This window comes from Euphorbia lathyris, chromosome 8 (genome assembly GCF_963576675.1).
Source record: "Euphorbia lathyris chromosome 8, ddEupLath1.1, whole genome shotgun sequence".
Lineage (NCBI taxonomy): Eukaryota > Viridiplantae > Streptophyta > Magnoliopsida > Malpighiales > Euphorbiaceae > Euphorbia > Euphorbia lathyris.
This window is the reverse complement of record NC_088917.1, coordinates 82444025-82457019: the sequence shown is the minus strand read 5'-3', so window position 1 is coordinate 82457019 and position 12995 is coordinate 82444025. Positions and strand designations below refer to the sequence as shown.

Here is a 12995-nt window from a genome sequence, read left to right as displayed (position 1 = left end):
GTAGACCTAGGTAGATAGTCCTCTATTGTTAGGCCGATGCTCTTCATAAGATCTCCTCAAATGGGAGGGCTTATGTCATAATTTATTATTATGGGAGCTACGTTAATGTTTTTCTTTTATTTTTTTTTCCGCACGCTCTACTTTTGGAGCAAATAGATTTTGAGTAATGTAGATATCCATTTTTATCCGGGCCAATTTTTAAGTTTTTAATAAATTTCAGTCAAAATTTGAACAATTCATGAATTATCCAGAATATATGGTATTATCTCAAAAATAATTTATTGGGAAAAAATTGTGCTATTAAGACTAATTTGTCATGTGTCGGTATAAATCGGTAAAAATTTCGAAGTATATTCAAAATATGACTTAATAGAATTAAAGTACAATTTTAACCTATTATAAATTTTATTCGAGATATATTCCTCGTATTTTGAATAAAATTGATTTTGCTTGAATTCGAGTTACAATTTATTAATAAGATTCAGATGTCAATCAATCGAATTAACATTTCAATGCTTATTTATTTGTCGTAAACTATATTTAGAAATGCCTATAATCTGATTTGCGAATTATGATGTAACATCATATATTAAAGTTAAAGTTAATATTGACTTTGGTTACGATTTATATTATAATTAAACGTTTAGAATATAGTTGATTTCTAAATAACGAATTATGACCAATGAATTCAAAAATTGAAAAGTCAATAAATTAACGACAAATGAACGCATAAAAATGAATTTTGTTAATAAATAAGTGTTACGGTATTATTATAATTATCTTTCTAATTATGTCTATTTTCCAATAATTTTGACAGATCCGGAGGTCCGCTCGCCTACGTCAAAGATACCCAAAAATGCTCACTTTAAAATTGATGATAATTTTTATATCCCGAAAAGCAAGATCAAAATGCAGTACAAGTCCAAGTCCGACAAATCGGAAGTTCGGAGAATTATTCAAAGCACGGGTAATTATCAGTTCAAGTCCGATTCCAAAGCACGAGTAATTATCAGTTCAAATCCGATATATTCCCAAAGCACGAGTAACTATCAGTGCACGTCCAATAAATTCTAAAGCTCGGGATTTTATCCGTATAAGTCCAACAGAGTCTCAGAAATAATTCAAATTCAACCCAGATCCACATCAAGCTCGGGTCAGAAATAATTCAAATTCAGTCCGAGTACACATCAAAATTCGGGTCATAAATAATTCAATCCAGGTCCACGTCAAATTCGGGTCAGAATTCAGTCCAACAGCGTGAGTCCGCAAAAATATTCAATCCCAGGGACCAAGTAACATTTTTACCAAAAATCAATAATTCAACAGGGGTATCCAGAACCTTCCCTCTGCAACTCTCAGTGAAAATTGGGCGAACAGATTGACAAAACAACCCTCAAGGGCTCAAGGGCACAGTAGGGAATAAGAAAAAATCATGATCAATAATTCACAGGAATTACCTTACTATAAATAGAAAAAATCCATTACTGTAAAAGGGGTGAAGAAAAACACGGTAAAAGGAAGAGTTTTTGTAAAAACTACATCACTGTAATAGGAAAAGCTTTACTGTAATAGAGTGGAAAGAGCAAGAAGAAATTCATCCCCAACATTATAATAATCAATCAATCAATCAATCAATCAAAAGAGCAAGGTTTAACACATTTTCAATTTATTCGTATACATATACATATATATACACTACTATTATATTATTGCTTCTTCTCCTTTCATATTTTATCCCACAAACACATCGAGCAAGAACCGAAACCCAGATTCATTAGCGAACGAATTGGATTGAGGTTGGGAGCACCCTCCAGAGCCTATAATGGCTCTGGTTGCGTTCACGAAACCCGTTTGAGAGTCTCAAACTACTCTCCTCCCACACAAAACCAAGATCAGACAAGTAAAGGCAGAGACTAGAACAGGGGTGTGAAAATCACAAAGCCTAATAAGCACAGTGGAACACAGTAAAACCAAACTTCCATCTCAAACCCAAACAAACATAGCAAGCATTTATCACAATCCAAAGACACAGAACATTCCATACGCCTCTAAGAGTTCTTAGAACTCGCGGCAAACCCGAAGAGAGATCGAGGTCGAGGAAGAGAGAGAACAAAATAGTTACAAACCTCAAAACTCACATTTGCATGTAGATTTTAGACCGATTGAACCTCCTCGGGAACTCAGAGTTCCTCATCGGAGGCGAGAAATCGCGCCGTTCCAGGACTTTGTAGGATGAGACCCCAAAGGGTCTGTAACTAGGCGGAAACCATGTGAGATAGTTAGGAAAGTCTATAAGAGAGTGAGTGAGAGTGAAATCGGGGAGAAAGGAAATCGGAATCCATGGAGCCAAGGAGAGGACGCCGATCGCCATAGGAGAAGAGGCATGGCTGTGGCTGCGGAAGTTTGTGGATCTAAATCCCTAAAAATCCAAATATAAAATCGGTAGTTTCAATTTGACCCTGGACCTTATCAATTGTTCAAAATGAACCCCAGTTTTTTTATTTGTTTTCAATCAAATCCCTCAATCTAAATCAAAGAGGCCAAGGCAAGCCCACTTCCGCCGCCACTTCCATGTCCAAATTAAACACTCAGGCCCATCCTCCATAATTAGCTAATTTGATTAGTTTTCAATTTAGTTAAATAATTGATTTAATACCCACCATTCCCTTTTTGAATTCTTATTAGTTAGTTAAAATTAATCTTCATGGATTAATTCAATTTTTTTTTACATTTTAGCCCCAATTTAATCAACTTAGATCAATTTACTATGTCCTAGTTTTTTTTTCTTTTTAATATATAGTAGTTAGTTCAAACTCAATTTATACGTAATTTCAATTGATTGGTACATAGAATTAGAACATAATTACGTGTAGTTCTACAAAATAGATAAATCAATCCGAAATGTTATTTCGGATCAATAAAATTAACCAAATTAATTCGAATTGATGTAAAAACGTCATTCGAAGCCATAAACCAAGTTAATTCGAATCGATGTGAAAACGTCATTCGAATTCATAAACCAAATTAATTCGAATTGATGTGAAAACGTCATTCGAATCCATAAACCAAATTAATTCGGATTGATGTGAAAACGTCATTCGAATCCATAAGCTAAATTAATTCGGATCGATGTGAAAACGTCATTCGAATTCATAGCTAAATTAATTCGGATCGATGTGAAAACTCATTCGAATTTGTAAACAAAATGAATTCAGATTGATGTGGAAACGTCATTCGAATTCAAAACCAAATTAATTCGAATCGATGTGAAAACATCGTTCGAATTCATAACCAAATTAATTCGAATCAATGTGAAAACGTCATTCGAATTTATAAATCAAATTAATTCAAATTGATGTGAGAACGTCATTTGAATTTATAAATTAAATTAATTCGAATCGATGTGAAAACGTCATTCGAATTCATCAACCAAGTTAATTCTAATCGATGTGAAAACGTCATTAGAGTTCAATACTAAACCCAAAAACCCCAAAATCCACGAGTGCCTGGTTTATATCGACAATTCAAAGCAAAACAAATAGCAAACACATGATATCACAATAGTACCGACACGTCGGGCGGGGTAGGGTGAGAACATATCTCTTCCCTACACGTAACCGGAAAAACGAACCTTAAATCTCTCCGAAGACCATCCTTATCCCAAACCAAAACATACAGAGTCAATCCAAACAGATAGGGCGACCAATCACGCCCGCATATATGTATTTCCAAGTGATAATTGGTGGCGACTCGAAACCTTAAACACGAGAAAGGCAGATCGAGCCGGCCACGCACCCCGACCTGCGAAAAAACCGGAAGCCAGGGTGCGACAAGTAAATTATATAAAATCATTTGAAAGTCAATTTATGAGAAAACTAAACTGAAAAGGAAAATTAAATTGTATTTTTCCTTGCCATTTATAATCAGTATCTTTTTGATAATGCAATTATAGCTAACTCACTTCTTTTTTTATTTTTATTTTTCATTTTACAATTCACTTTCCCATTTGAATATAGGGCTGTATATGAATAATAGAACACTAGATTGGACCGAATATTTGAGAGAAAACAAATTCATAATTAGAACAAATGTATGACTCTTTTTGACCATATTTGACTCGATCAGCCAAAAAAAGGTTAATAGTTTAATCCAAATATAAATATTTTTTCTCGAATATTCAATATAATATATTATTTTAAAGATTCATATCCAACTACATTTTTTTTTGAATGAATGAATTGAATTAATGCTAAGAAACAATTGCCAAAAGGCTTACAATCGAACTAGGGGGTAAATTGGTTACTGTCACTACTGGGCTTGACAATCCTAATCTAGTAATCTCATGCGCGACCTGATTAGCCGCTCTACGCACAAAACGGAAAGACCTCTGCGGGATTGAACTAGCTAGCTTACGACAGTCAGAAAGAACAAGTCCGAGATGAGAATTATCTTCATCCATTTCCTGAAGTAACGCCTGGATAATAATCTGAGCATCCCCTTCCACACATACTTCCGCTTCTCCTCTGTTTTTGATCCAACTAAGCGCTTCCCTACACGAGATGGCTTCCACAATAGTTGGCGAGAAAAGGCCTAATACACGTCTGTATCTAGCCGCTACAAATCTCCCTTCGCTGTCACGTATACAAGCTCCAACCCCGATATAACCAGCGCTGCTAACAGCAGCATCGAAGTTTATCTTCACACCAGAAACATGACTGATCCACGATTCAGCAGCAGCTCGATTAACTGATATTGTCCTACTTTTGCCCATACTGTTTGCCGCTTTCCACGCACTCCAAATCTCCGAAACCCGAATTAACATTTGTTCAGGTTTGATACGTTTGCTGTCCCATAACCAGCTATTTCGACAGTACCAGACAAAGCACAAGGTTGTTGCCCATCGGCCTGCAATTTCTTGGTTGCTGTTATTTAGCGCCGCACTCCACCAACTTGTCGTATTAAGCTGATCAAGATTTCTGAGATTAAGCATCAGCGGCGATTGCCATACACGAGTAAGAGACGGGCATTGAAATAGAATGTGGATCAAAGATTCCGCATGATTCTGACAAAACGGACATTTAATATCAATATCAACTCGACGATTGTATAAGGTTACCTTGGTTGGAACAATATTCCATGCAGCACGCCACAAGAAGTTTTTCACCTTAGGGGGACAATCCATTTGCCAGAGCTTACTCCACGAAGCATTACACACCGAGTTCGGTGGTTTAGGAAATGCTTCAGCTAGAGTGTAGTAAGCTGTTTTAACACTGTAGATACCTTTCTTATCCCTCTTCCAACATAATCGGTCCTCTCATTCACAAGATGAGATAGGGATCTGAAGTATCGCTTGCCTGTCAACGACATCGAAGAGTTCCGTGAGTAACTCGACATTCCACTCGCCATCCTTGATAATTCTATCAACTGTCCAATTCTGATTCAATTCTGATTGAACCCCAGCCGTCACCCCTGATTCCGAATCAATCCATCTATCGCCCCATATACGAGTGCGCTGTCCATTGCCAATTCGCGATATTATTCCATTACGGAGCAGTTGTTGCGTCTGAAATATACTAGCCCAAATGAGACTCGGGTTTGCTCCCAAGCTCGCATCACAGAAGTTGGATCTAGGGAAATAGCGTGCTTTGAACAAGTGGCTAACCAATGAGAGAGGTTGATTCATAAATTTCCAAGCTTGTTTCCCCAGAAATGCCAGATTAAATTCGTGGAAACGCCTAAAATTAAGCCCCCCCATTCCTTCCTTGTACACATAGCCTCCCAGGCTTTCCATTTAATCCCTCTACCCCACCAGTATGCATTGAGAATGGTTTCCAACTTATTACAGATGGTCTTTGGCAGGAGAAAAACCTGAAAAACATAGGATGGGAGAGATTGAGCAACAGCTTTTATCAGAATTTCTTTACCGCTTTGTGATAACTGTCTGTTCTGCCAGCTTCTAACTCTTTTTATCATTCTATCCACAATATACCAAAAAGCCGATGTTTTATTGCGTCCAAGATATCCGCTATGGTTACTTTATTTAAAACAAAGTAACCATACTTTGTTTTTAAAGACCAATAGTATGGCGACACATGGTAAATTAATTTAAAATAAAATAAAATTATATTAAAAGTTGACCAGTGATAAAAGATTACCACTTAATAAAGAAAAATTAAAGCAACACAAGGTAGAATACAATTCTATGCCACCAAACCGCTTTACGGAAATTGACAATACTTTACGTAAAATCTATAAAATCTTTACAAAATTTTCGTAACATTTATATAATTTTACGTAAATTAATTATTTTTTAAATAATTAATAAAAAGTAATTTTAATTCTATCCACCAAATCACTTTACGTAAATTGACACTACTTTATGTAAAATCTATAAAACTTTTACAAATTTCCATAACATTTCTATAATTTTACTTAAAGTAATTACTTTTTGTTAAATTATTAATAAAAAATAATTTTAATTCTATCCACCAAATCACTTTACGTCAATTGACATTACTTTACGTAAAATCCGTAAAACCTTTACAAATTTGCGTAACATTTATTCAATTTTACGTAAAGTAATCATTTTACGCAAATATACCACACGCGTGCGCTCGCTCGTTCGTGCGACGCTTGTCCCGACTGGACTGGACCTAAATTTTATTTTTAATTCTCTTCACAATATCCGTTTTACTCCTTTGAAGTTTTCTTCAACAAATTATTTAGTAAAAAACGGATCCTGATTTTTCTCATGTTCTACCTCCACAAACTGCATGTTCTAACGTTCATATTTTTCCAATCTTATATATGCATTTAGTTTTCAGCTTTGTGATACACAGTTTTTATCTTTCTCTTCAAAAACTTTATGGGCAATTAATTACTCTTGCTCGATTTTGAGTGCACAAGTTCGAAGGTCTCTGTGTTAACCTTGGGGAGTGACCGGATTTCAGATTGCACCTCGATATGTCGAAATCGCTTTCAAGGCAGTGGCTACGCCACGACATAGTTGGATTTCTGTTTCAATTTCCGATTAGTTTTTCTGTAACCCTAATCTTTTCCTAGAGTTCCTTCCATCACTATAATATGTCACCAAGTTTTAGGGTAAACCCGAGGCTATATATTGATGTCTCGCTTATTCTTAACAATAGACAGTGAACAATAGAAAGAAACACATGCCTGGCATATCAGATGTCACAAAATCATTTGTATCTCTTCTCTAATTAATGATATGACCAAGTGGAAATCCTACTAAAAATCATTTTAATTTGTAAAACTAAAACTCATCAACTAAAACAGAAGTTGAAGAATTTAGAGATGGAATAAGCATACATTTCTTTAGCTAAGATCAAGTGTAATATCTTTTCTTATCAGTGTAATATCTGGTACGTGAGCCATTGGCTCACATGATATTAAATTAATTTTTTAAGGGAGAAGTATATCAAAGTAGCTTGCTACTCGGATTCTTGAACGTTGCTCTTGTGTTGCACTACTCTTTGGGTCTGGTCTAACCCTATAATAAATAGTTAATTTTGGATCTCTAGTCTATAATCATTTATTGTAGAACAATTTTTCGGATGGTGTTGCAATAAGTATGAAATCTAAAGCTTTTAGATATTTTTTTTTCTGTAGTTTATGACAGTCTATATCTTTAAGTATTATATTAGGGACTAAACAATGAGTTCAGTTACCAAGTCTTTCAATATGTACCAAGTCTTTAAATAGGTTACAATTCCACATGATATGTATTGAATTAAGTTTTCACCTATGCTACGATTTCAACTTAACTAAAACTTTATTGACAATTTCACCAACTGAGTTTTTATTATTATAAAATTGTTATGTATCATATATAGTTTACTTGACGACCTTATATAAATATGTTGTTATGGAATGCTCAACACTTTTGTTATATTTTATTTTAATACAATTTGCGGTATTTATATATGAATACAAACAAATCTGTTATTAATTGTTCCATCTTATTTCTATATTTCTATACGTATTAGTAATTGGTCTCCTGAACCTTTAATTGATCAATTGATTACAGTTCCGATAATCCGAATTTCAAATTCTAATTTTCTAATTAATAATATAATTTATTTAATTTAATATTTATAAAATTTTATTTAATTTTAATATTCTATTATAATATAGTTTCTAAAATAATTACTTACTTTTTCTAGATTTAGCTCATGGCCGATCAAGTTTTTTTGAACAAGTTCAGGGGTGGATGATGTATTAAGCTTTTATTTTTTATAGTAATAATCTAACATGGTGTAATTGTGAAGTCTGGAGTTGTGATCATATGCTATAAAATATGAGACAAAGAAGCTCAAGAAACATACTTACCTGGACGGGGTCAATGAGTGATCAATATGTCGGCTATGACCTAGGTAGATAGTCTCTATTGCATTTAGGACGATGCATCTTCCTAAGATCTTCCCAAGTGGGAGAACTTATGTCATAATTTATTATTGTGGGACCTAAGTTAATGTTTCTCTTCTACTTTTTTTCCGGCACGCTCTACTTTTGGAGCAAATAGATTTCGAGTAAACTATATAAAATCATTTGAATGTCAATTCATGGAAGACTAAATTGAAAGGGAAAATTAAATGGTGATTTTCCTTGCCATTTATAATCAATATCTTTTTTATAACGCAATTATAACTAACTTACTTCCTTTTTATTTTTATTTTTTATTTTAAAGTTCACTTTTCCATTTGAATATAGGGTTGGATATGAATCCTAGAATACTAGATTGGTCCGAATATTTGAGAGAAAAAAGTTCTTAATTAGAACAAATGTTTGACTCTTTTTGACCATATTTGACTTGATCAGCCAAAAAAAGTCAATAGTTTAATCCAAATACAAATATTTTTTCTCGAATATTCAATATAATATATTATTTTAAAAATTCATATCTAACCATATTTGAATATATGTTATTTCTCCTTTAAAACACTGAATGTCTGCTATGGTTACTTTATTTAAAACAAAGTAATCATACTTTGTTTTTAATGACCAATAGTATGAGACGTGGTAAATTAATTTAAAATAACATAAAATTATGTTAAAAGTTGATTGTAATAATAGGTTACCACTTAATAAAGAAAAATTAAAGCAACATAAGGTGAAATACAATTCTATCCACCAACTACTTTACGGAAATTGATAATACTTTACGTAAAATCTATAAAATCTTTACAAATTTCCATAACATTTGTATAGTTTTACATGAAGTAATTATTTATTTTATTTATTATTTTTTTAATTGAGCAGCCCCGGAAATTTTGATTTGGTTTATGAGGTGGTGCCGAGATTGGTTTCTGATGCTGAGAATGATTTGCTTATTCGTTGTCCGGATTTCTCTGAAGTCAGAAAGGCTGTTTTTGTGATGGATGGTTCTAGCTTTCCTGGTCCTGATGGGTTCACGAGGATTTTTTTCCAATATTTTTGGGATTTTGTTGGTAATGATGTTTATAAAGTTGTGAGGAATTTTTTTCTGAATGAGATGGTTCTTCCTGGATTATGCTATAGTATTATGACTTTAATTTCAAAAGTTGATGGTGCTATTACACTTGATCAGTATAGACCGATTGCTATGAGCAATTTTTGTTATAAATTAATCTACTAGATCTTGGCTGATAGGCTTGGTTCCGTTGCTTCGAATATTGTTTCTGCAAACCAATTTGGCTTTATTCCTAAGCGTAGTATTCATCAGTGCATTGCCATGGCTTCGGAGGGCACTGATATGTTTCAGAAAAAGTGTTTTGGTGGTAATATGGCTTTAAAGATGGATATTAAGAAGGCGTTTGACACTTTGGATTGGAATTTTCTTTTAGCGGTTTTGGATGCTTTTGGTTTCTCTTTTCAATTCGGGATTGGATTTTGAATATTTTATCGGCTTGTAGAATTTCTATTCCGAATAATGGTGTAATTAGTGGTTATTTTAAATGTTCAAGAGGGGTTAGACAGGGAGATCCTCTATCTGCTATTTTGTTTGGGATTGCTAAAGACTTTCTTAGCCGTTGGTTGCTTTATCTCAGGGATTCGGGGAGGTTAGCTCCGATTCAGTACACTGGTTTGAAGGTATTTCCTACTCATTACATTATGCGGATAATATCTTGCTTTTTTTTAAAGCTTCATCTGCTAATTTGGAGGTTATTAGGGTTGTTTCTGATATGCATGGTTCTTTGTCGGGTCAGAGGGTTAATTGGAATAAGTCAGAGTTATTTTTGGGTAGCTCGATTGCTTTTCAACGCAATACTCGTTTGGTGGCGATCATTGGTATTAGGCTTGGAGAGGTCCCATTTCGTTATTTGGGTGTTCCTCTTTTCTTTGGGGCCCCTCGCAAACAGGTTCTGAGAAGTTTGAAGGATAAGGTTTTGGCTAGATTTTTCAAATGGAAGGGTCATTGTCTGTCTATGGCAGGTCGGGTTGCTTTGATTAACTCTATTATTACTGGAAGTTTTATTCATTCATCTATTGTTTACAAATGGCCTGTGGCTTTGCTTAGGAGCATGATGGGTTGTATGTGGAATTTTGTTTGGTCTGGGTCGATTGACAATCGAAAATTAGTTTCGGTTCCTTGTAAATTGTGTTGTGATTCGATTGACTCTGGTGGGCTTGGGGTGAAGAATTTGATTTTTCTTAATCAGGCTTTGCTTGGTAAGATGGCTTGGGTTTAATTCAGGAGAAGTCATTATGTTTTAATTTATTAGATGCCGTTTTATGTCCAAGTCGGGTTCGATTTTAGATAATTGTTGTTGGTGGATTGGGCGGAGATCTGATCTTAATTTTTGGAAGGGTAGATGGATTCGGCCAACTGTTGCTTCCCAATTGGGTTTATCGGCCTTGTAGTAAAGGCGTGGCTTGGATATGGTGGATGGTTTTTTTTATCAATAATGCTTGGGTTGGTTTGCCGAATCTGCCGACAGAGGTGGAAGACGGTATCAAATGGGTTTGTAGAAGTTCTAAAATGGAGGATTTGTGTATTTGGGAGCCTGCGACTGGTGGTATTTTGATGGTAAAATTGTTTTATGATTGGATGCAGCCTCTTAGATTGAAATTGGATTGGTGTGGTTTCCTTTGGTGTCGGTTTATTCCCCCTGCGCATTCATTTATTTGTTGGAGGGATTTTTTGGGTTATCTTCATACTCATGAGAATTTGAGGAGGCGTGGTTTCTTGATTGTTTCTAGATGTCCGTTGTGTCTTTCTCATGAGGAGACAGCTGATCATATTTTACTAACATGTGTTTTTCCGCAAGAGGTTTTGCGAGGAGTTTCTGCTTTGTTTGGGAGGCGTATGGCTTTGGATGGTGATTTCCAAACATTGATTTTGGAAGCTGGTAAACAGAGGTTTAGTTCACAAATTGCTGAACTTTGGTCTGCGGCAATTGTTAGCACTGTGTGGGCTCTTTGGTTAGCAAAGAACAATCAAATTTTTAAAGATGAGAAATCGGTTATTTCTTTGGCTCTTCGGCATATTTGGAGCGCTATTCGTGAAGCGGCAAATCAGGGTCGTGGTTTTACTTAGAATTCTTCTGTCGAATTACAAATTCTTAGGGAATTGAGAATTGATAGAAGATTTCCTAAGGGACCTCGTATTATTCATGTGGTTTGGCAGTGTCCTCCGATTGATTGTACTAAGGTTAATACTGACGCTTTTGTTTTGGGTAGTCCGGATGCTGCGGGTTGTGGTGGTATTTTCCGATCCTCAAATGGTACGTTCCTTGGTGCTTTTGCTTTCTCGTTTGATGTTTCTTTTGCATTTTTAGCCGAGTTTAAGGCTTTCATTTATGCAAGTCGTACGACTTTTGACAAGGGTTGGCGTCACCTATGGTTAGAGAGTGAGTCGACTTATGTGGTTCAGTTGTTGCGTAGTAAGTCGTTTATTGTTCATTGGGTAGTTTGACAGAGTTGGATTGATTGTTTATCAAAATTAGATTCAATGCAATTTGTCATTTCTCACATTTATCGTAAAGGAAATGCGGTTGTTGATTTTCTTGCCTCTTTTGGTCGTATGGTTGATAGTTTGCATTTGTGGGATTTAATTCCAGATTTTTGTTGCTCGACTTTTTTGCATGATCTTGAAGGGCGTGGTTTTTATTGCTTCTCTTGACATGGTTTTGTTTTGAGCTTTTGTATTTGGTTCTTTGTAACTTTTCTTTTCTTCTTTAATAATATTGGTTCGGGTTTGCTGTGATTTTCAGAGGTGCCAGCATAGCTGGGATGTCTGTTTTTTGCACTTTCTCGTTAACCGGCCTTCAATCAAAAAGTTATTTTTTTTAAATTATTAATAAAAAGTAATTTTAATTCTATCCACCAAATCACTTTACGTAAATTGACACTACTTTACATAAAATCCATAAAACTTTTACAAATTTCCGTAATATTTGTACAATTTTACATAAAATAATTATTTTTTTTGTTAAATTATTAATCAAAAATAATTTTAATTCTATCCAGCAAATCACTTTACATAATTTGACACTACTTTACGTAAAATCCGTAAAACCTTTACAAAATTCCGTAACATTTGTACAATTTTAGGTAAAGTAATTATTTTTATTAAATTATTAATAAAAAATAATTTTAATTCTATCCACCAAATCATTTTACGTAAATTGACACTACTTTACGTAATCCATAAAACCTTTACAAACTTCTGTAACATTTGCATAATTTTACGTAAAGTAATTACTTTTTGTTAAATTATTAATAAAAAACATAATTTTAATTCTATCCACCAAATCACTTTACGTAAATTAACAGTACTTTACACAAAATCCGTAAAACATTTACAAATTTCCGTAACATTTTTACAATTTTATGTAAAGTATAATTTTAATTCTATCCACCAAACTATTTTAAGTAAATTGACATTACTTTACGTAAAATCCATAAAACCTTTATAAATTTCCGTAACATTTATACAATTTTACGTAAAGTAATTTTTTATTAAATTATTAATAAAAAATAATTTCAATTCTATC

The 12995-nt window shown here is 34.1% G+C and overlaps 2 non-coding genes across 2 annotated transcripts; both read left to right on the top strand.

The window, feature by feature from the left end:
* Window positions 1-7325: 7325 nt before the first annotated feature.
* LOC136204906 (U2 spliceosomal RNA) lies at window positions 7326-7513 on the top strand. Its single transcript, XR_010675719.1, has one exon. It is a non-coding gene; the product is annotated as a U2 spliceosomal RNA (small nuclear RNA).
* Window positions 7514-8341: 828 nt separating this feature from the next.
* LOC136204904 (U1 spliceosomal RNA) lies at window positions 8342-8506 on the top strand. Its single transcript, XR_010675717.1, has one exon. It is a non-coding gene; the product is annotated as a U1 spliceosomal RNA (small nuclear RNA).
* Window positions 8507-12995: the final 4489 nt, after the last annotated feature.